The sequence below is a fragment of the Chlorocebus sabaeus genome, chromosome 12 (genome assembly GCF_047675955.1).
Source record: "Chlorocebus sabaeus isolate Y175 chromosome 12, mChlSab1.0.hap1, whole genome shotgun sequence".
Taxonomy (NCBI): Eukaryota; Metazoa; Chordata; class Mammalia; order Primates; family Cercopithecidae; genus Chlorocebus; species Chlorocebus sabaeus.
In genome coordinates this window covers 45,581,796-45,602,329 of record NC_132915.1, presented here as the reverse complement: position 1 = coordinate 45,602,329, position 20,534 = coordinate 45,581,796, and the positions used below count along the sequence as shown (strand labels likewise).

The 20,534-nt window shown below is 43.7% G+C and overlaps 1 long non-coding RNA gene and 1 other non-coding gene across 2 annotated transcripts in view; one reads left to right on the top strand and one right to left on the bottom strand.

Moving 5' to 3' along the window:
* Positions 1 to 20,534, top strand: part of LOC103219419 (uncharacterized) — a 72,995-nt gene that overhangs the window by 15,769 nt on the left and 36,692 nt on the right. The window lies entirely within an intron of this gene.
* On the bottom strand, positions 1,983 to 20,411 carry LOC140713049 (uncharacterized). The gene is made up of 3 exons (XR_012094929.1): positions 20,181 to 20,411; positions 3,708 to 3,838; positions 1,983 to 3,140 (listed from the first exon to the last, which is right to left on the bottom strand). It is a non-coding gene; the product is annotated as an uncharacterized lncRNA (long non-coding RNA).

Here is a 20,534-nt window from a genome sequence, read left to right as displayed (position 1 = left end):
TATCCTTCATCACAATTTAAATCCTAAAATAAGGGTAAACACTTTAATCATATATATTCATGTTTACCATTGCAATTCCAGAAAATAGCACAGCATCAGGCACCTGTAAGGCTCAATAAACTTTGATTGTCCCGGTTGTTTCTGCCATCACCTTCATTCTCAATTTTCCATTCACTGTAATTGTCTGTTACCTGCAGCTTCCCATGGTGGGAGAGAGGCATACTCAGTATGCTGTTTCAGTGGAAGACTGAGAGCAGAGATTTTACAGATGTCAGAACTGGACTCAACTTGTGTCCAAATTCCACATGTATGCATAGGGTCCTAAACTGTGACCACTATAGAATAGTGTCTTAGTCTGGGCTGCTCTAACAAAAGTACCATAGACCGGGTGGCTTATTTCTCACAGTTCCAGAGCAATCAAGGTGCTGACAGATCCAATGTCTGGTGAGGACCTGCTTCTTGGTTTGCAGATGGCCATCATCTCATTTATCCTAACACAGAGGAGACTAGAGGGAGAAAAACAAGTGCTTTCATGTCTTTTATAAGAGCACTAATCCCATTTATGGGGGTTCCATCCTCATGAATTAATTACCTCCCAAGGGCCCCACCTCCTGATACCATCAACTTTGAGGGTTAAGATTTCAACGTAAGAATTTGGGGGAGATGCACAAACATTGAGTCCATAGCTGATAGCCATAGCTAAGTGCATTTACCCCAAGTTGTCCAGCAGGAGGTACCAAGGAGACACGTGGGAGAACTCATTCTAACGGATGATAAAATTGGTGGATGTATGTCACCTCAATGGCAGAGAAGCAGACAGTGTTTGAGTGTGGCTGTCTCAAGCTGCATGGACTCCTGCCTGAATACTAAGAAAGGGGAGCTGGAAGTTAAAACAAATCAGGGTGCTTCACTGAAAGATCGAGAATATGTGTGGCATAGGGCATCACCATCTTGGCACCTGAGGACAAAGCATGGTATGGAAGGTAAAAAGGCTTCTGCCTTCCACCTTCGTGGTGTGGCTTTGGGATCTTAAGAACTGCAGTCTGCACCATGGCACTGCAGGTGTCTGGCAGCATCTAGGAGGTGGTGTCAGCCAATGGCAATACCCAGCAGAAGTGGCAGAGGTGCCCAGCATCAGCACTAGTGCCAAGTGGTCAGAGACATCCAGAAGGTAGACATTGGCTGAGGAGTCCAGAAGATGCCATTCTCATCTGACTGTCTTGTTAGTGGGATTCACTCTCTGAGATTCACTGAAGTATGTAGAAAAGTATTTGGTAGGGCTTGAGGGCCTGCCAGTATCTGTAGAATATTACTGTAAGGCGACTCCACTTGTACCCACAGGCAGTTTGACTTGGGGAAACTTGGATGACATGTAAACTGAGGCACCTAGCTTCTTCTTGACCCATGGTTGAATGTCAGGAGTTACTGCTTATTCTGTTATGGGCTGAGTTATGTCTCCTTAAATATACATGTTGAAGTCCTCACTCCCAGTATCTCAGAATGCGACTATGTTTGGAGCTGGAGCCTTTCAAGAGATGACTAAGTTGAAAATGAGGCCTTGAGGCCATTAGGGTGGGCCCTAATGTAATCTAACTGGTGTCCTTATAAGAAGAGGAAATTTGGACACAAAAAGAGACACAAGGGATGTGCTCACATAAAGAAAAGGCCATGTGAAGAGGCAGCAACAGGGTGACCTTCCACAAACCAAGGAGAGGGACCTCGAAGAAGACCAGCCCTGACGGCACCTGGATCTTGGACTTCTAAACTCCAGAACTGTGAAAAAATAAGTTGTTTAAACCACTCAGTCTGTGGTATTTTGTTAGGGCAACCCTAGCAAACGAATACACACCCCATATAAGGCTCAGTAGGCATTAGGACCCTCTTTGAAGGACATGCAGGAGATCCCAGATCAAATAAAGTAGTCAGCTCCTACCAAGAAAAGCCAAGGGCACGAAGAGATTGAAAAGAACAGCCGCCGATGGAAGAGTGTAATCAGAGAGAAATGAATAGAAACTGCCCAAAGAAAATATGTGCTACCTAGCAACAAATACACGAAGTGTAGAGAATAGGCCAAGCAAATAGCTCTAAAGAGGATGTGGTGTGGTAGGGGAAGTAATCAAAACTAGGAAAGCGAGAAAGTATGAAAAAAAAATCAAACAGCGACTCAGAGAAATTATAGCACAAAGTTAAAGTGCAAAAACATGATAAGGAAAGCAAAGGTGAGGAATGAAAAGATTGCGAGAGAGGCTAAGATAAATAATAAGGCATTTTTCAAGTACAGAAGGAACAAGAGGTCAGTACAACAGCCAATAGGGCCTCTAAAAGCTGGCAGAGGCAATTTATTGACAGAACATGAAGACATCGCTCAAAAATATTAAACGGCTCTCCCCCACTCCCGCTCCTTGCCTCTCTTTTCACAAAGGAAGATGGGGACATATGCTGGAGCAGACATAAATTTCCCAGGAGTGGAAAAAAGACATATTGAAGGAAATCAGGATCGTGTCAGCACAGGTGATCAAGAAATTAGGACATCAGAAAAATTGCCGAAAGTCTAGAGTCAGGCCAGAGCCTCCTGGAATGAGGGACCCAGAGGCCAGTGTGGCCCGAGGCCAAGGTCACAGAGGGATGAGTGCAGGTCCCAGTGCACAAACGCAGAAGCTGGTGCAGGAAGCAGTCTTTGGCTGCACCTGCAAGTTCATCTTGTAGACGAGTTTTCATCTCTGGTACGGGGAACGGATTCAGGGTTGAATCAGGCCTTTATACCCAAAGCAGCTGGCATTTGATCATCTTTGATGGGGCCCTCGTTTTTAAGAGTACCTTCATGACCTAAGTTTTGGGCAAAAGTTCACTCTGCTTCCCAGATCATAGACAGAAGACCTGGGTTCATGTCACGACTCTGCTATAGACCTACCTGTGATTTCAGGCTGATCGCTGAGTGTCACAGAGATGTAGGTGCCTCTTCTCTAAAACGGAGGTGAGCATTCCCTTGCCCTAAAACGGACCGTGATGCTCAGATGAAATTGTTACTCATTCACCAATATGACAAGTAATCTTGAGTGCTTTTAACGTGCCAGGCATGTTGTAGGTCCAGGAAGGGATGAGTAATAAAGATAGATCCCTGCCCTTGCATGGTTGACATTCTAGTGTGGGGGAAAGAGATAAACAAACAGAAAAATAAACAAGGTAATTTCAGAGATTGACAAGAGCTTGGGAACAAATGCATAGCTGTGCAAAGCCCTGCCTCTACCGGTAGTCAGGGTAAATGGCATTGAGTGGAGATCTGAACCAGTAGGAGGAAACATCTGGGACAGAACATCTAGAACGAGGGCAGCAGGCTTCAGTCCTAAAGTTAATGTATAAAGGCATTGTTTAGAGCACACAGTGTGGCCAAAATGCTGGCTCTGAGTGACATTATCAAGAGCCTTTTCCGAGGCTGAGAATTCAATATTTCTCTTCTGTCCCCTTCAATCTGACTAGACTGTAAGGGTTGTCAAATCAAGGCAAACTTCAACAAGACAAAGCTGGCAACAAAGAAGTATAAAGCATACAACACATCTAACACTGATTCCGGGAGGAACTGGGAAGGACACTCTTTGTCTCTCCAAACATAGAGCCTCCCTTGTCACAGGGACACTGAGGCTATGGGCACTGCTTGTGGCCTGCCAGGAAGTCCTAGACAAAGAATCGGTTTCAGGTATATTGCTTACCTTGGGCTCTACAGATTCTGTGTAGTGAATGGGATAAAACACGAAGATACGCAGATGTGCTTCCCTGCTAAAAAGCACCAGCCTTCCTCGAAATGGATTCCTTCCCATTCCCATGCTCTGCAATACTGTGACTGAGTCATGCAGCAATTAAAGAGAAAAATGTCACTACTGTGCTTCCAAATACATTATTTAATTTTCATAAAACAAATCAAACTCTTGGTCTTGAATGCTGAGAGAAGAAAATAAATGGAACCACAAATCTCTAACATTTCATATTAACACAATAGTTCAATAAGAGAGAAGTTGAATTTCATTTCACAAATGTTTATTGAGCACCTACTAGCTTCAGGGCATGCGCAAAATAAATACTACCTGGTCCTTGTTGTACACAAACTCGTGGTCTCTACTTTGAATCACACTCTTTCAAAATACAGTATCTATTGGATCAAGAGAAAAGCTTTTATAATGATGTTTACAAATAAATAAAGCAGAAGCAGTTATACTTCATTTAGGAATACTGGATACTCACAGGTGAACACGTTTTCACGCACACAAACTCCCAGATTTTTGTCTTGAGTAGAGCCTTAAAAGGAGTTCTACAGGACAAGAAGATGGGATTTATGCTCAGGCAGGCCCGGATTGAAAGCCTAGCTCATCTCCCCACTAGTTGTGTGATACTGGGCAAGATACGTAGCTTCTCAATTTCTTCATCTATAACATGGGACTCATGGTACTGACCTCATGGAGTTGCTGTGATGATAAAATGAGATCATGCATTCAGGGCTGAGAGCTTGGCTGTTGTAGGCGCTCCACAATTGCCCCTTTCCCCTTTTAACTGGGGTCATTGAAAAATAAGCAGTTAGATGGTTGAAAATGTGCAATTGTTTGTGTCTTCCTTTTTTAAAAGGAGCTAATACCGGCTCAATGTTTTGGAACTGATGCCTACAGTGTGTTTCATGTCTTTCTGTCTTCAGAGAGAATAACTCATCATTTGATAGTGTAATCCTCTGATTCTCTGGGTCACACCAGCCTGAGGCAGAACAGCAACAGTAATAGCTCAGTGACAAAAGAGACACTGCCCCTGCTTGTACTGGGGGAAACACCCCTCCTAAAATCCTCCCCATGTGGTGCTGCAGTTTCTTAGTCATGATGCAGCTCATTGAGTGCCTGCTAGGTGCTACTGAGGATAAAGTGGCCAAAAAAACCCATGTAGCCCTTGTTCTCAAAGCACTTGTACCTGGGTTGCTGAGCCACGTGACCACACAGATGCATGTTGGTAATCATTTGACTGCAACTCCTTGCAACAGTGGCAGATCTTAAGAAGAAGGTGTACATGGTGTTATAGGAATCTTAAATAGGGAATTCATCTTAGGCAGGGAGATGAGGAGGCGATGCTTGAGCTGAGTGGAAGGCTGGGAAGAATGAAAAGGAAGAGGAGAGGGAAAGCATTCTGGTCGAAAGAACTGAAGGAGGCAAGTACCCGGGGCTGGAGTGCAAAGAAAGGTGAGGCTGGCACCATGCACGGCCTAGTGAGCCTTGCCACAAGTCTTCTGCTTAGCTTAGGAACAATAAAAATCTACCAAAGAGCTTTGTGTAGGGAAGTGGTATGATTAGATGGGAAAGATCACTAATACTGGAAACTGAAAGAGAGGTATGTAAACCTATTAGAGGGAATTATGAGTATCTTGAGAAAAGTTGATGGTGGCTTGGACAGGGTGGTGGTAGAAGTTGATGGGGGGAATTTTACAGATTTTAGGTACATTTAGGGGATGAAAATCATAGGAGCTTGAAGATGGTTTGTATGGAATTGGGGAGGAGGAAGGTAGGTTGAAAGGTGAGAAAGCCTTGAGAGATTCTTAGCATTCCACCTTGAAAGATGGATGAGAAGGGACAGAAGGAGGGGTCACTGAGCTGGGGAACACTGGAAGGCACTGGGGACATGAAAAGATCACAAGTTCTGTTTTGGGTGTTTGACCTTGAGGCTGCCATTGAGAAATATGAAAGATGTCAAGGAACAATTTCAATTCTTAGATCTGGAGCTCAGAGAAGCCTGGAATAGGTGCAACAGAAACCATTATTTTTTTTGGAGGAGGTCCTTAGAAACACCCTGAGATGAAGGGTCATGTACAAGTTACTTATTAAGGCTGTGTTCCCCTGGGAGACTGGTCAGGGAGTGGGGAGTGGAGCAGGGGGAGGGAAGAAGCTGAGCATGGGGTTACCTCAGGATAAGGTATTATCAAGGGGTGATCCCTGCAGAGGACAGGCTTTAGCCTGATCTCTCAGGGGCTCTGGTAAGTCACAGCTTCCCCAACTATTGCAAAGGAACCTCACTGGGAGGGGCTGTGCAAACTCCTGGGCAATCCCTGAGGGCAATCTTCCTCCACCTCTTCCTCCTCCAACGGCTGCAGGTGCAGCTGAAAGCACACCACAGCTGGTGAGGGGTGGGGCACAGAAACCCTAAAAAGAGGTCCCAGGGCAGCTGGGTGGAGTGCTGACATCCTCACTATTGGGGTGGACAAGAATTGCCTAGGGAGATGGAATAAGAAGAGAGATGCTCAAGACTGCTTTACTGAGGCCTTCCAAAACATACTGACTGATTAGAATAGAAGCTTAGAAAGGAGGCTGAGGACTACTGTTTCACAACCATCCTGCAAAGACAGCAGCAATATACGTATTATTATCTCCATTATAAAGATGAGGAAAAGACTTGGAACCAACCCAAATGTCCATCAATGATAGACTGGATTAAGAAAATGTGGCACATATACACCATGGAATACTATGCAGCCATAAAAAAGGATGAGTTCATGTCCTTTGTAGGGACATGGATGCAGCTGGAACCATCATTCTCAGCAAACTATCGCAAGAACAGAAAACCAAACACCACATGTTCTCACTCATAGGTGGGAATTGAACAATGAGATCACTTGGACACAGGAAGGGGAACATCACACACCCGGGCCTGATGTGGGGTAGGGGGAAGGGGGAGGGATAGCATTAGGAGATACATCTAATGTAAATGACGAGTTAATGGGTACAGCACACCAACATGGCACATGTATACATATGTAACCTGCATGTTGTGCACATGTACCCTAGAACTTAAAGTATTAAAAAAAAAAAAGGAGAAAACCAAGGCTTGGGGAGGTTAGAAATTGAACACAGAGCTCCTGACCCTAAGCCTAGTGCTCCTTTAAACCCAACAAGGGAAGGTTTCCCAGCATTGGAGGGCCCCAGTAGTGAAAAGAACTGGTCCTCTTTTGAAGGTGTTTATAGATGCCAGTGCTCATGGTTTAATACTCACCTTGCCAGATTTCAGAACCTGGGGAGAAAGGGAAGCTGGGGGATGATTTATGGTGATTTTTACAAAGAAATAAAGCAGAAGCAATTATACTCCATTTAGCAATACTAGACACTCATAGATGAACATGTTTTCAAGCACATGAACCCTCAGATTCTTCTCTGGCATAGAGCCTGAAATGGAGTTGTACAGGACAAGATGGGCTTTGTGCTCAGGCAGGCCCGGATTGAAAGCCTAGCTCATCTACCCACCAGTTGTGTGATATCGGGCAAGATAACGTAGCTTCTAAGTTTCCTCATCTGTAACAGGGCTCATAGCACTTACCTCACAGGGTTGCGTGAAGATAAAATGAGATCACGCATTCAAGCTGAGAGCTTGGCTACTGTAGGTGCCGCTTTTCCCTTTTAACTGGGGACATTAAAAATAAGCAGTTAAATGATTGAAAATGTACAACCGCTTGTGTCTTCCTTTTTGAAAAGGAGCTAATACCAGCTCAGTGTTTTGGAACTGATGCCTAGCAATGTGTTACCTGTTTTTGTCTCTTCAGAGAGGTGGGCTGGAGCCACTCCCCTGCATCCCAGGAGACATAAGTGAATGCAATGAGGGCTTAAGGCAAATGTGTGGGAGTCTCAGCCGCCCAGATCACAGAGCCCAGCCTGCTTGCTGTCTACCAATGCTTTGAATTTATTTTCTGCCTCTGGGGAAGCTGCTGTTGACTGTGTCCATTAAGCAGGCTTGCAGGATGTCTGCTGACCCCAGGTTCCTTCTCCCCCGAGGAAGCCCCACTGCCTCAGAGATCAGCAGAGGTGTGCTGCTTCCCAGGGCTTCCCCAGTCCAGAGGGAGTGTGCTGGGGGGAAGTGGGCTCTGGGCTGGGACATAGGGGCATGCCTCCGGGACACAGAGCACGACCCTCTGTTTGCCGACTCTCTGATTCTCTGGCTTGAGGAGCAATGAGGAAAATCAGAACTAAGAATACGTGCCCCCTGAATTGTCTGGGATTAATTAGGAGACTGATAATGCACAGTGTGTGCCTAGGATGAAAATGAGTTATAGTCTCGTTACTAATACAGCTGGGTGGATGATTAGTATATAAAACAAGGCCACTTCTCAATACGCCAGAGGTCATTAGGTGTCCCCATAGGGTGACTTAAGCCAACCTTGTATGTGTGAGGAATTTCCACTGATTTACCAGGGAGTAAGAGCCAGCAAATCGAAGACGTTTTGCCTAGTTTAGTAAATAAAATGCAAAGACCCTGCATGGTGCTTGTGTTTGTTGTTTTCTTCCTCATAGAAAATATTTTCCATGGAATTGAACACCAACATTAAAAGTGAAAAGGGGGTGGGAAGAAGAAACCTAAAACCAATGTAAGTTGGAAGCAAACTAGTATTCATTTCCTGTAGAGGAATTTTATACTTTTTAATGGAGTTACTGTGGCTTTTTATTTCAGTATAAGGTGAAGAGTCAAAGTATGAGGATTTAAGGCTTCCAAGTGTGTGCAGTTATATGAACAGACCCTTAAATTTGCCAGCACGCCCCAGGCACTGCTCCTGCATAACTAATGTCTCCCTCACCAGGGCCAGGGCAGAGGGCCCTTTGACTCCCTTGGAAGTTATGCAGGGATAAGGGGAGTGTCAGGAATGCAGGATTAGGCCCCATAATTGAAGCTGTCATTAGCTGAAGAGGCAGGCGGGCTTGTGAGCCTTTCCAAGTTTGCATTTATTACAAGATGAAGATAGGGCTCCTTTGGTGCAAAGGGGGCAGAGGGAATTTCTGCAAGTTGGCAATATCTACCCCCCGCCACCACCTTTTTAAGTTGGTTTGTTCTACAACCTTCATTATGCTCTTCTTAGTAGATCCCAGAAATCATCCTTTACAGGATTGTATCTTTTGAGGAAGGCCAGCTGAAACCTTGTGAAATGATTCCCATTCAGCAGGCAGCCACAGAAAGTACCAATAGTAAGGATGAAATATTATTTTTGTAAATTACATGTGGATGCAACAGTGCCACTTAGACACTCCTTATTGGATGATAAGAATAGAGACCATGGGGCTGAGCATCCTCTGAGGCATAAACAACCAGGAAAAGGAAAGACCTTAAGGCTGTGGAGAGAAGAGTTTACTCATATCCATGCAAGAGGCATTCTAAGTACACCTATTCTTTTTCTATTTAATTTTCTTTTTACTGTGGTAAAATATAAATAACAAATTTAGCATTTTTAGGCATACAATTCAATGGCCTTAAGTACATTCACATCATTGGGCAACCATCACCACCATCCATCTCTAGACCTTTTCCATCTTTCCATACTGAAATGCTACTCATTCAACAACAACTCCTTCCAGGCTCTGGTCACTGCATCCCTCCAGCCCCTGGTAACCTCTATTCTACGTTCTGTTTCTATGAATTTAACTACTCCAGGTACCTCATATAAGTGAAATCACACTATATTGTTCTCTTTGTGCCTGACTTATTTCACTTCATATAACGTCTTCAAGGTTCATCCATGTTGTATCCTGTACCAGAATTCCATTCTTTTTTAAGGCTGCATAGTATTCTGTTGTAGGTACATACCATCTTTTGTTTATCCATTCAGCCATCTATGAACACTTGTGTTGCTTTCACTTTTTGGTCATTGTGAATAATGCTACTATGAACACGGGTCTATAAATATTTCCTCCAGACTCTGCCTTCAATTGTTTTGGGCATATACCAAGAAGTAGAATTTCCAGATCATACAGTAATTCTATTTCTGATTTTTTGGAGAGGCTCCATACTGTTTTCCATAGCACTTGCACCATTTTACATTTCCACTAACTGTGCAGAAGGCTTCCAATGTCTCTACATCCTCACCAACACTTGGTATTTTCAGCTGGCTTTTTTGTTGTTCTTAGTAGCCATCCTAATGGATGTGAGGTGGTATCTCATTGTGGTTTTGATTTGCATTTCCCTAATGATTAGTGAATTTGAGCATCTTTTCATGTGCTTGTGTATAAATATTCATTCCAGTCCTCACTTCAGTTCTTTGGGGTGTATATCAGAAGTGGAAGTATGCACCACTTAAACGTTGGAGCAGACCCCATAAAGACTTGCTGGGCAATACTTTGAGTGGGTTATGACAAACCCTGAGGGCATAAGAAAACTTCAATCAACCAGAATTCTAAGAGGTAGATAATATTCTGGCTAACAGAGGATTAATTAGATCTTTTCATGTTTGTTTCAATCATGCTTACTAAAAGTCTTCCCAAAATATTTTATTCTGTTTCTTAGATGGGTTCCACAACCTGTCCTAGGAGAATTTTCATTATCCTAGAGGAATAGTATAGCATGACCACCTGGCAACTATATGCTTAATGTGCTGTCCTGGAGTTTTAGATGAGAAGCATCAAATATGTTTAGCCATGTTATAGGCCAAAAGGTAACAGTTGCATAGGACTGTGAACCTGGAGTCAGTTAAGGATTTGGGGATGTGGTTTCAGAATAAAAGGTCTGTAGCTCTTCTTTCTGGCAGTGACTGGAGAGCAGGGCCTGTTGTCTATTAAGGCCACTCCTAGTTCATGAAAATAAAACCATGTCAACTTCATATAAAAGAATGTTTATCTTTCTGGTTCTCCTAGGAGGGAATCGGAGGGGCCAGGCTGGGAAAGTGTCTTGTTGATCCAAATGTGGTAGCATACCATTGATGTTTCCATGGAAAAGAAAATTGTGTTCAACATTCATCTTTTGTTTCTCCTCATTGCAAATGAGGAATAAGGCAGTTCTACATTTATTCATAATGATATCCCTAGCACCACTCTAGTGCCAGGCCATAGTATGTGATCAATAACTATTTATTCAATGATCAGTGATGCCTGCTCCTTTAAAAGACTGCCCTGTTACACCTCATTCCTGTGTAATGTCAAGATGGTAGTTCTCTATCCACATTGGGATAGAGTTTGGCTGGCCAAGCTGGGTCCCAGGTGTTGCTAGTGTAGACAGGCCCACTTTTCACCCCTTATTTGCACCTGTTTGTGACTGTTCCTTTAACTGCATGGGTGACATTTTCTTTGGGAAAGAGGCAGAAGGAAAAGGGAGATATTGGCTAGCATGCAGGAACAGCTATTTTGAGTCTGGTCTGGCAGACAGGGTTTGAACCCACGCCTAGAGGAATGAGAGCCGGAGCACAGGAGAGCTGCTCTCCTGAGAAGGTGAGATTCTGGCATGGATCCACTGCTTTGGGGCCCAGGTGATCCTGTAGCCATGGAAGCTTCTATCCTTCTCTTCCCTGCAAGGATCCACAGCCTGCTCTGGGCACATCACAGATGGCAGCCTGGGTGGAAAATGGCGCTCTGGGGACACTCACTGTCCTGGGGCAGCAGGGGCTCCTTTAAGCAGCTCTATGGGAGCCATAGAGGAAGGAAAGGAAGAAGATGCAGGAGAGGAAAGAAATGCGGACACCTGGTGCCCACCGAAGCTCCAACAACAAACTGCAGACTCGTGCAAGCTCCTTTCTGGAGATATGCAGGGTTCAAAATCATAGCTTGTTGTGTGTGTGTGTATAATCACCAGCTGGTGAGACCTGGGTGGTATTTATTTGTGCTCCAAATTACTACCTTTGTACCTACAAGCAACCAAGCACAAAATAGATACCCACTTCAATAGCAAATAGACAAGGAAAGGACAAACTCCACACCAAAAAGTCATCTATAATTCTAAACAGATTTATCCACAGCTTGGTACAAAGAATGGTCTTTGTGTCAAATAAAAATCCCAGGTTTGAATAATGATGATACTAACAGCAGACACTTTTTCACAGTGTTCCCTGTGTGAAAGGTACAATTCTGAGTAATTGATATGTTTTAATCCTCCCAACAGTCCTATGAGATAAGGTATCTTACTACAGCCACTGTACAGAAGAGGAAACTGAGGCTCAGAGAAGTTAAGTAAAATCACACAGTCAGTATGCAGCACAGTTGGGATTCAAACCCAAGAAGATGGCTTTATACCATCATGAGATATGATAAAGATATCAGCTTCATTAAGTTATAATTTACATACCATAAAACCCTTTAAAGTGTATAATTCAGCAATTTTTAGTATGTTCAAAGTTGTACAACCATCGCCACTATCTAATTTTAGAACACTTTTATCACCCCAAAAGAAGCTTGATATCCATTAGCATTACTCCCCATTCCCTCTTCCCCCTCCTCGTAACCACTAATCTACCTTCTGTCTCTACAAGTTTGCCTATTCCATGTTGCACATAAATGGGATCATATAATACGTAGTCGTTGTGTCTGGCTTGTTTTTCACTTAGCAAGATGCTTTCAAGGCTCAGCCATGGTGTGGTATGTATCAGAATGTCAATCCTTTTTATGGTCAAATGATATCCCATTGTATAGATATACCACATTTTGCTTATCCATTCATTAGTTGATAGACATTTGGGTTGTCTCCACTTTGTGGCTCTGATGAGTAATGTTCCTATGAACCAACTATGCCGTATTGCCTAACAAAAGTGTATTTAAAAAAATAAAACCAGAATATATTTCACATATGATGACTAATAAGTTAATTTTCTGGAAGATTCAAGGATTGCCTCTCCAAAGCCAGGCAGGCACTCCTGTGCCTATCTGTATTTAAGGGGCTGATAAAGATGGCAGAGATGATACCAGATGATGTATATAAAAGTGTTTTCTAAAACTTTAAAGCATCAGTCCAAATATTGGTCATGAATAACATGAGCTTGTCCAACGGCTTGAGAGTTCTAGTTAGAGGATAGTTAGATGACTAATTGAGGTTTTATCGTTAAAAACACTGTTTATTTTAAAAGGTTCTATGCTGTGTCAACTGGGAGGCAGGAAAAGGGCCCACTTTGTGTCCACAGCCAGTCGCAATGGGCTGTTCCATAAATGTCATCGTGCGTCCCAGGGATACTAGTTTCTCTGCTACCATACTCCTCTTTCCTATTTGTTATTCACTTTTGCTATCTTATTGATCATTCCTCATATAAAGAAAAGGAAATTTTAAACTCTCTAATCCAGTTAGGAATATGTTTAGCTGCATATAACAGAAAACGTAACAGTGACTTAAACAGAATTGTATTTTCTTACATAACAAGACATCTGAAGGCTGCTTTGGCCTCCGTGGTGTCAGGACCAAGGTCTCTGTGCTGATTTTAACCTTTCTGTCATGTTCACAAGAGGCTCGCCTCACCTTGAGCGGTCATGTCTGTGTTCAAGACAGAAAAGGGGCTTGGGTAGGGGTGGTGTCAGGAGAGCTGAAACTCTCTAAGAAGCCTCCAGCTGACTTGTGCTTCTGTCTCGTTGGCCAGGAGATCACCAGGAAGTCTGGGAAATACCATATTTACATTTTCCAGCTGCTATAGCAGACAGAGGTGAAGAAAAGGGGGGTTGGATAGGTGCCAAGTTATTTTTTTTTTTAAATGTGTTAGCCACACCCACCTTCCAAGAGAAGTTAGGAAACCCAGGCAGGTGGGAGGAAGCGGTAACAGCTCTGCGCTCTGAAGGAAGACGCTGGCACGGCCCCCTCGCTTTTCCAGGGGTTTTGCTCAGTGAAGTTCTTCATTTGCCATTTCTGCTCTCAGACTTGTGATTTCACTGAAACCACTCATCTCCCCACAGACACTGGTTTGGCTACATAATGGTTGAAGGCATGTCTGGATGTTTTAATGATGTGACCATACTGCATTGTGACATGATGTGGTCCCGAGACACTCTGCCCGGAACAAATCTGGCTGGCTGAGCCATGTCTACATCTCAGCAAGTTTGTCCAGGGTTGAGGGGCCAGCTTGGAGTGTCCCAAGTGTTCTGCCACAGGCTTTCTGGATCTGTTCCTCCTCATTAGGATGAAGATGCTGGAGGACAGGACCCAGCACTCACAATTCTGTTCTATTTCCCTTTCCCTGCTACCCTCCCCCACTGTACTGGAACTGCCCTGGGCACATATGCGGGTCTCAATAAATGCTTGGTGGATAAACTCACATTCCTGGTGACTGGTCAAAGATGTGTCACTTACTATGAAGTGTGCCAAAAAAGTCACTCACTCACTTGTCCAGTAAGCACTTTAGCAATTTAATCTGTGAACCAATTACTTCAATACAGTTTCCAGAAATAGAGTTGTTCATCCTTTGAAGTAGGTTAATTGTCAACTGATATTTTATCTTTGTTGATTCATCTGACAATTAGGGCTTCTCAAGTGTCAGGCACGGTGCTAGGCACAGAGGAGCACAGAGAAAATCATAACACTGCCCACGAGGCCTCAGAGGGGAGTGGGCTAGACAGGTACGTCAGCAATGCACCCGGGTCTCTGAAGGGCTGCACCAAAGCTCTGTGGACCAGCAAGGAAAGAGTGATTCATGGCAGGGAGGAGTTGTGGGGTTGTGAGGTTAGATTGGCTGCTGGAGTCTCCTTCCTTAGACATTCTAAGCTGACTGCTGGCCTGGTTCCACCACGGGGGTCCAGAGGCCTGACTCCGTCTGGCTTCCTCACTAGATGGGCTCACTGATGAGAGCACACTGCTTTCTGGAGCTTGTCCATGTACGCTCCAAGTTGGCTTTTTCAAGCAGCAGGATAAAGAAGAACATGAAGGAGAGTCGCAATGAGGTTCAGGAAGCCCAAGGCCCAGGTCCCCTCTCTGAGGAAAGCTGCTGGCTCTAGCCTTCTTCAGTCCCCAGAGACTTTGGAGGGGATGGGTGAGGTGTTGCAGATGTCTGGGAAGGGCTGTCTACAAGATGCTCACTGGTTAAGACACTCTGAGGGTGGAATATTACAACACAACTGTCTTCACAAAAAAATCAATTTAGGAAATCTTACATTCTCATCTTACATTTAGGCATCTTACATTTTCATTCAATGAAATGGCTTTATGGAGTCCTATGTGGAGAGTGGAGGGGAGGCATATTCTTGGGACTTAGATGACCCATTATGTGAATACTGGAACAGCACTGAGAAAAATGCCACTGCTCTGTAGCCTCTAAAGGGTTAACATCAGGGCATATTTGAAACTTGGCAGCCAAAGGCAGCTATGTGACCTTTTATTGTGAAATCAGATTGGAAGCTATAGCACAAAGCTGGGGGTGGAGAGTGGAGCCAGTGGCCCTGAAGACTGCAGGAGCGGGACCCTCACACCCTGTGGTTAGTGACTGAGTTCGAAAAGCAAGCCAGAATGAAGCCTGTATCTCCAAAGGGCATTTCCAAACCAGTAATTGAAGAGTTTTTACAAATTAAATTTGTACTTCTTGCTATCCTTTAATTTTTAGTATGCACTAACACGACAGATTTGCTAAATCTGGAAGTTGGTAAGCAAGCATGTAATCATTGGTAACTCCTTATCCAAGAATCTCACTGAATATTTCATATGCTGCCTCATTAATGCCTGTCCCTGCCCATTGATCTCTGGCAACTCTAGGGTATTGCTTACTCCTATTTTACAGATGCAGAAGATGAGGGAGAGAAAATTAAGTGCTTTCATGGAGAATTAATCATGCAACAGAACCAAGAGCTCTAAGTGTTCTGGCTTCCAGTTCTTGGCCTTGACAGTGAAACTGAGCTCCTTTTTTCTTTTTTCTCCTAGGAACAGCTAGAACTTTCACTTTATGGGGCTGACAAGGAAAATCACCATTTGCTGAAAAGGTAGTGAAATGCCTACTTCTTAGCCCTCCGGAGCCAAGGCAAGTTCCTTGAAAGTGCTTAAAGGCGGTTGATGTAATCCAGATCCAACTCTTTTGTCTCAATTGCAGTGGTGGCTCAGCCACAACTAACCAAAAAAAAGCGGGGGGCAAAATATAAACCTATGACTGAACTGAATTCCCTGTTTCTTTGATTGAATTTACTGGCCAATTAATTACAAGAGTTGAACTGGTGGTGAAACTTCCGTGGAAGAATTTCATGCCTTTCATGTGTTTGGCTTAAAAATTTATACATTGCATACAGCTGGGCGGGGGGTAAAGTGAGTCAAAGAGAATGCTTTCCAAGCCATATGCTTGTCCTCCAATGTGACCCCTAGCTACCTCCAAGCTCTCAGACAGTGGAAGGCCATAGAGAGTGAAGAGGTGAATTCTGAGACTGGTAGAAAAAGAGGGGAGACGGCCTGATTCCTGTTGAACTTCAGAACCAAAATGTACGGCAGAAGCAAGAAACTAGAAATTGGCCTAGGAGGCAATGGTAATCATTTTTGGTCAATTAAGCCTAGAAATAAGCAGAGAGTTTAAAAAACAAAAATTAGACTCAGAAGTAAGCTGTAAGAGGCTACGGCTCTAAACCAAGGGGTTTGTTCTTTGTCTATTGAATGCTATTAGGTTGGTGCAAAAGTAATTGCGCTTTTTGCCATTAAAAGTAATGCCAAAAACTGTTATTACTTTTGCATCAACCTAATATTTAATAAAAGATAATATTTTTCAACTAATATTTTGTACCAGACTTGGGGCTAAGCCTTCACACACATTATTTCACTTAATCTTCACAACAAGCCCAGGAAAGAACGACTCTGATTATAATTTATCTTTTATGGAAGAGGAAGTGAGGCTTAGAGAGACTCAGTCACTTCACTAGGGTCTCAGAGATGGTAAGGGATGTAGGCAGAATTTGAACCCTGGTCTGCCTGACTCCAGGGACCACATTCTTAACTATTTCTTCTCTGTTTCAAAATGTATTAAATATCCACAATGAACAAGGTGCTTCTAATGTGATGTACAACTACATGAGCCCCTCAAGGTTGCCTTAAATGTGACCGTCTTGTTTTTTGTCTTGGGCTACATCATGAAAAGTCAAACATTACATTCGCTGAGGTGTAAGAGACAAGGACCCTGAATTAAGACATTTTTGCTCAGAGTGAAGTGGAAGATTCCTGGAGATCCTAAGGAAAAGAGAGTCTCAATATGATAAATCATATGAGTACCTTAGGCTCCAAGACGAGGAGTTGGGAATGAGGAAGAAAATGGCCTCAGGCAAAGACAATAAATAAAACTTGATTGTAGTTTGACATGGTGCCAACTTTCCTTAAAAGGAGGAGGAGCTAGGAGAGACACGGTGGTGAAGAGAGGGAAGAGAGTATGTTCAAGTTTTGCGTGTGTGTGTGTGTGTGTGTGTGTGTGTGTGTAAGACATTCCCTGAGTCTGCTACAGTTAAAAGTGATGGAATAGAGGAGGTCATCTGGAAACAAAGTGCAGAGGTAGTACAGAGCCCCAGGGAAGAAAGCGTGGCCGTGGAGGAGGTGAGATTAATCAGCTTCGCCTAAGGCAGCCACCATTAAGTAAAGGATGCAGGGGGAGGAGGGGAGGCATTCTGGAAAGTCTAGGGTCAACAGTGGTTTCAGTGACAGCTATTGGGGGCAAGGGAACAAAGGTGGGAAGACAGTGGGAGGAGCCCAGTTTGCAAGAATGAGGAAACAAACACCAACCAGGAAATCAATAGAGGGACACAGGCAGGAGAAGGGCTGTATTCCTCCCTAGGGGGTGTTTGGGGGCCGGAAGTTGCAGGTGGGATGGTGGCAGTTAAGGCCTGTATGACCACAGGAGGCAGAGGAAAGCTTGGGGCAGTCATAAAGAGGGTACTTAGATGTCTCTCTAAAAACTGAAGTTCACTGTGGCTATAAACTGGGAACAGATGTGCCCCAGGCATGTACAGCTTTGGTCCATCTGGCCAGCTCAGTGCTTACCACACAGAGACCTGATCTGGTCATTAGAGTGGCTGCAAACACCAGCCCAAATCTACCACAACCTGTTTCTGGGATTTTGCTTTCTGATGGAGGAGGCATCTGATAGACATGGGTGAATGAGGGTAAAAAAATTAAATGCTACAAGAAATGGCTTGCTCTGTAAAGAAGTCATTTTTTTTCCAAGTTGAAGGCCCAGTGAGCTTCACTTTGCACCCGAGTGGCATAAAGAGGGAGGATGTGGGTTTGGGGTCAGAAAGGTTGGGGATTGTGACCTAGTCCTGTCACTTTTGAATTGAGACTGGGCTGTGATGTCCTCACAGTTCTCATCAATGTGCAGAGTTAGCATCCAGACAGTGGCTGGCAGCAGAGGGGGCCATACCTTTGCTGTGGGAGTGGCAGGGAGGTGTGAGGGCAGAAGAATCTGGTAGGACTCACGGAGCAAATTTCCCAGAGCCAGATTTTACAATGGTGTTAAGTAATAAAAAAATATAATTTTATAGTCACCCTTCTTTTCTGTATAGCCAGGGAGGACAAATCATATCTTATTTCAAAATAACAGATGCCAAATTTTAGGAGTCTGAGAGCCGGGGATTATGTGATAATAATATGAGGGTCGATCTGTTTTTTAAAAAATAAGTTTATCATGGCATATTTATTATTACAGTTATTCATCTCTCTTTATCTAATCTATCCTATCTGTCTATCTAGCCATCCATCCATTAATCCTGGCTGGAGATACTTGGCAAACTGAGAGACCCTTATCCCTACCTTCTAAATATGCAAGTGTGAGCTTATGAAGTACAAAAAAAGTCGATTTTATATCTGCTTTTAGTGCCACATTCAGACTGTAAAAGCTGCTGTTAAAAAACCTTTAGGTAAATATTTGAAATATTCTAAAACTGACATTCTGAATGATATTCTGATGCCACTTCAATAATGTTTTATAAAATTCAGAGGAAAAATAGAATTAAGTAAATTTGAACTTTCCCTTTTCCGAGACACTTAAAGGCCGTACTATTTGCATATTCTAATGTGGGATCACTGTAGCTGGAGGTACAAAGCTTCAAAAGAAACTGTCCCTAGCAGGCCAAAAGAGCATGAGCCCTTATGGCCTCCGGCCTTTCATGTGTATAAGACAAAAATCAAAGTCTTTCCTTTTCAAAGTGGCTTCTGTATAACCACTCACCACAGTCCATGCTTTCCAGAGCTGTCTTTGGAAGCACAATTAGAAGGTTTAAAAACCAGAAACACAAGCTCCATCCTATTTACACATTTAAAGTAAAGGTCATTCTCAGAAACTGGGCTTCCCAGCTTTCTCCCCCTGAAATCCCTTAAGATATGTAATACCAACATAAAGGGAATCACAAATCCAGTTTTCAGAAAATGGCATTAAATATAGATTTAAACTTTGACCTTTAGTCCCAAGTGAGAGGACAAAAAATTCTCTTTACAGTGAAGGGCATGTTGCTACTAAGCTTCAATGAGTAGGAGAGAACCTGCCTGGTAGTAGCCAGGATTAAGAAGCGCCAATCGATTTACCTCCAATGCAGGTGTGCTGCAAATCCACTGGGCCCAGATGCAGCGCGTGATTGGGCCAGGCTCATCTATATTCTAGAGTTTGTAGAAGTAGCTTCTGGGAAATGGGGGTCTTCTTGGCTTGGGGAATTGACGTTTCCACGGCAATATTTGAAATGCATTCGGAGCGCGCAGGAATAAGAGATGGAATATACAGGGTCTCCCACTCCACATTAGGGTCATGAGTAATAGTGGGAAATCCATGGGTAGCAGAGTGACGGATTGGGCAAACAGGGAAATCATGGAGACCCAGAGCATTCATATTTTTACATTCCTTATTACCCTGATTGCTCTGCAGGTGCTGACCAGGGCCCCAGGCTGCTGACCCACTCTGCAGCTCATCTCCCTGCTACATCATTGACAAGTTGATATGGGGGCCCAGATGATGGCAGGGCGGGGGTGGGTGGATGAAGGGCAGTGGGTAATGGAACTTATTGGAGAAAGGGACTATTGGTTATGTGCACACCCAGAAACAGAAGAAGAAATGTTCCCTGACCATGGGCTTTGCTAGAACAATTAGAGAGGTAATAAAATATACAGGAAAGAGCACTGGACTGGGAGTCCATTTGTTTTGCTTCTAACTAGCAGGGTGAATTCAAGATGGCTAAGAAGCACATTTTTTCATTCACTAGAGACAGCGACCTTTAGCACAAACCTGATCTTGCTGATCTTATATCCATGGTTGCCTGCTCCATGCCTGGCTGATATAGCATACTTAGCAATGTTTGTTAATTGGACAAATGAGGGAAAGAAGAAAAGTATTTGTTGCATGTGGCCCCGGCACTCATCCATTCTCTTTAAAGATAAAGAAATGAAAGCGTGAAGAGGTGAAATAATTTGATCGAGACCCCATTACTTGTCAGTTGCAGGAAGAGAAAAAAAACAAGGTATGCTGCAAATAATAACGATGATGATGAGGGTTAAAATAATCAAGCACTTACTATTTGCCAGGAGTTGTGTTGTTTGTGTTAGTGATTTCCTGTTCTGTATCCAGGGCTTGGAAGCCTGAAAACTGTATCTCCCAGATGTCCTTGCCAGGTTCAGTTCCATTCTGTCAATAGGAAGCACTCACAGAATACTGGGAAATGGGAGCAAAAAGTCATTATTTTGATATTTTTAACTAATCCAGTGTCTTGTGCTGGTGGCTGCAGCAGCAAACAACAGCAGGTAACCATGGGGCCCCTAACATAGCTGGTTAGTGACGATGCCCTGGGGTTTGTTGAGCTCCTGGGCCCCTGCAGTGACCACAAAGGCCCAGGTCCTTGCTTTCTCATCATGGCAGCCAAGGTAACAAC